This window comes from Grammomys surdaster, unplaced genomic scaffold, assembly GCF_004785775.1.
Source record: "Grammomys surdaster isolate TR1022 unplaced genomic scaffold, NIH_TR_1.0 62, whole genome shotgun sequence".
Classification (NCBI taxonomy): domain Eukaryota; kingdom Metazoa; phylum Chordata; class Mammalia; order Rodentia; family Muridae; genus Grammomys; species Grammomys surdaster.
In genome coordinates this window covers 24705309-24709475 of record NW_021604564.1, presented here as the reverse complement: position 1 = coordinate 24709475, position 4167 = coordinate 24705309, and the positions used below count along the sequence as shown (strand labels likewise).

Here is a 4167-nt window from a genome sequence, read left to right as displayed (position 1 = left end):
TAAAAAATTATCACATCTTTATTATTTATTTGGGGGCGAGGTTGGGGGTAAGGGAAGATCAGAAGACAACTCTCAGGAGTTGGTTCTCTGAGGAAGTTTTTATTTCCTTAAATATAACAAACACAGGTAATGAACATTTGTTTAGTTAATTCCATCACCAATTATTTTAAGATATGGTCCTCCTGTGTCATTCTTTTGCTCATTCTGACACACAGCAGTTCACTTAGTTTATTAACATTTTGACTAAATAATTGAATAAATATACCTTATGTGCCAGGAATAAAGTTGATTCAAACTGACCTAAATTTGTTTATAGTATGCACCTGTGAAATTGATAGGCTCATGTTAACTTTAAAAAAAAATGTAATAATTTTTGTATATATGATGTCATGCATCTGTGTGTATGTCCATGTGTATGCACAGGCATGAGGAGTTCTCCATTTTAATTTTTCTAAGATTTATTTTTATTCTATGTGTATGAATGTTTTGCCTGAATATATGAATGTTCATTGTGTGTGTGCCTGCAAGACTCAGGGGCCAGAAGAGAGTTTTGGGAACTGAACCCAGGTTCTTTAAATAGCAAGTACTTTAAAAATGCTGAGCTATCTCTTTAGCCCCTAATCACTTCAGTCACCCAAAAATGAGCTGCAGGACTATATCTTTAGTGTAATTCCTTTCCTTCCCTATTCTGCTTTAAACAATCAAGAAAATATTTTATTCCCTAGGTTAGTAGGTTTTTTAAGTTAAGGAAGAGCATTAATGCAGTACCCCAGAACAACAATTTATGCAGTAGAATTTCCTGAATTTTGAGAAATTTCAGGGATCAACATATCCCAAGTACAATGGATCAACCTTGCCTAGGAAACCCACATTCTTGACTATAGTCTCTCCCCTGTCAAAAAAGTACACAATTTGTTCTTTTAAGGCAACCATTTGATGATGAAAGGCCTCTTACTAGAATCAGCAACTTTGTTTTTTTGTTGTTTCCTTTTTATAGTTTCTGTGAGGTTTAACTCCTCAATCCCTGCCCACCAACATCAATAAAATTCCACAATGATCTTCCAGAAACCAAGCTCTGCATTTCACTCTTCTAATCATTCACCTTGAATACCTTTGGAGATTCTAAGTTGTCCCATTTATCATGTGGCTATTTCACTGGTCTTTAGCAATAAAGATATGTGAGTCTGCCCCTGTCACACCCATTCAACGCGGCTTCTGGAACCACGGATACTTTTTCATTAAAAATGCCTTGTCACCTTGGCCTGCTCTCCATTCTACCTAACCACTTGTTAGGTTTCTGACACACGTGATTCTTTCTCTTATTGATCAGGGCTCAGATGTACTCATTTCCATATTTCCTGTGCTACCAGTTTAAGTAAGACTACTGTTCTCCATCTTCTAGATGGACAGCCTGTTAAGAGCTTCCTACCTATTTTTTCCCTTATAACCTATTTTCTGTCATAAGGACCAGAGTGATATTTTAAACATAAATAGAATCATGTTACAGTCATGTCACAGACTACAAAGTCTAGCCTGCCTCCACAGCTGTAATCATAAGTGATGAGCAAACTGACTTCTCAGTATCTCAGATATGCCAGCTGTTGCCCCCTTTTCAGATCCTAGCTACTTTGCTGACTCCTCTTCCTGGACTACTTTCCCTGCTTTTTCCATTATTTCATTCTTAGCTTTCCAAGGGCCCACTCTATCTAATCTGACATGTTTATTCCTTTAGAACACTTATCATTATCACCCATGAGTGATTACTGCTAACTATTGTGGACTTATTTTAATGTCTGTTCAGTCTCAAATCCTCATCTTATGCCTATGGACTAGCAGTGTCTGGGTCACTCTGGCAATGAATGATTATGTTGTTACTCAGCTGACCCACAGAAAAAGCACTAATGGAATTAGAAATTGCACATCCAGCACAAAGTCAGAACCAAGGACAGTGATTATGGAATAGAAATAGACTCAATCATGCTAATCACCTACCACCGAGCCATAGTCCTTTTCTATTTTGAGGCAGGGTTTTGTGAAATTGATCAGGCTAGCCTTTAACTTGCACTACTCCTACTGGGAGTGCTTCCAAGTAGCTGGGATACTACATGCCTGTGCCACCATGCTCAACAATTAGTAGAATATATTTATATTTCTGTTGCAAAAATTTCAGATAGGTATCAACTCTGGAACCAAGCATCAGAAATAATGTTGGGGGGGGCAAGATATCGGAGCAAGTAAGGGTGCTTGCTGACAATCCTGAGGAACTGAGTTCAATCCTCAGGACCTATATGGAAGGAGAGTCAACTTCTTTAATTTATCCTCTGATCTCCACACTTGAACATGTGTACATGTCCCCACACCCTGTCTCAACGAATGTGTTTTTATGAATAAAACCCTACTATTTAAACTTCATAAAATATACTTCTTGGGCTGAACAAGATGGCTCAACAGTTAAGAGCAGTCACTGTTCTTCCAGAGGATCTGGGTTCAATTCCTAGCACCTATATGGCAGCTCACAACTGTGTGTAACTCCAGTTCCAGGATCTGACACCGTCACACCAATGCACATAAAGTTAAATAAATTTTAAAAAAACATACTTCATTCCCACAGCAGTAGGATAGGCAGAAAACTGTCCAGGCTTTAATCATTTGACATGATATATCAGAGGCATGTTATAAGTTCACACCATGTTTGAGGTAACATCCCCTTATTGTTCTATTACTCAAATATCTAACTTTTGTGGCTTCTCCAAAAAAGTTGAACATCCGAAAAAAGACTCCCTTACATTCCTAATTGTACCACTATAATTTAAAAGATTTGGAGATCAGACAGCTATTCTGGTTCTCTCTTCTACCTTAGCTTAATAGCGTAGAAGCCAGAGTCTGTGGTGAAATGCAAGAGAATAAAATTAGAATGAGTACATCAGGTAGGCCTGCCTGTCCATATTAACTTTTTCATTCCTTCATTAGAAATGACATATTTTTTTACAAGTTTTAGTCAGCAAATATTTTTTGATTCTTAAAGTATTCGTTATCCATCACTTAAATTTACTCCTTAAAGGTTGTGACTATATATTTGCAAGAATTTTCAAATTTATTTATACTCTAAATTTTATGAAATAAACCCCAAAGCTTAAGAAAACAAAGCAATAATATTCAATCATTGCAAACTATCAGCTAAAAGATGCTGCCAGAAATTGTCACCTTTATGGCTTTGTATGTATTTTCACCTTTCATGCACAGATCCTGTTCATAGTAATACAAGCCATCATTGATCACTTTAACATGTTCTGATGTAATTTTTGTTTGTGATACATGTGTGCCTGTTCGGTCTTCTTCATGATGCTTTCTCATATAAGGTGGTGTCTGAGTTAACAATCAAAATCTTGTTTATATCTTGGTCAGTAATTTCATAATCTGAATCATTATCAGACCAATTAGTAAGTGCATTTTTTTCTTCTTTCTGTCTGTTCTGTCTCTTCAAGCAAAAAATAGTTTTTCTTGTTCTGGAAACTTTATTGATTTGATGTCTCTTCAGGTACAGATGTTGATTTCTTAAGAAACAACACAGTATTTTATAATTAATATTATAAAACTTTATCTTTCATTCCTATAAAAACATTATTTTTATTTATTTAAGGATCTATAAGAGTATTATAAGTATTCAATATGAGGTTTGTATATTCAATGATCAAATTAGTAAGCAAATTCTAATAGAAAACCAAGCAGTTGTTCTGGCTGGACACAAGGTTGAGTAAAAGGATACAGACTCCCTAAATTTGGAGTGGCCCTTAGTTCATCTCCCACATGGCACTGACTCACTAAGCCACAAGAAAGCAAGGCCTAGACATGGGAATTATTTTCTGTGCATTCAGAAAGACAAAAAAATTAAAACCTTTTAGGTTTGGAGTTAGCAAGTTCTCCATGGCTGAGCCTTTATGCACAATGCATATACACAGTGTGTGTGCCTGGCACCCACAGGCCAAATCCTCTGCCACCCTCATCTCCTGTGGAGCTGTTTTCATATTAAATCTGCTCTAATGCTAAAATGTACACTTCCTTGTGCTCATGTAAAATAGCTATTGCTGACACAACCTGCCCATCTTTGGCTCTAGAGATTCTCCTGGCAGTGTCTAAGTACAATCTAGACTAGCCTAAATCTGAGCA

At 36.5% G+C, this 4167-nt stretch overlaps 1 non-coding gene across 1 annotated transcript; it reads right to left on the bottom strand.

Annotated features, from left to right (window-relative positions):
- Window positions 1–744: 744 nt before the first annotated feature.
- Window positions 745–907, bottom strand: LOC114619212. The gene has a single exon (XR_003711087.1). It is a non-coding gene; the product is annotated as a U1 spliceosomal RNA (small nuclear RNA).
- Window positions 908–4167: the final 3260 nt, after the last annotated feature.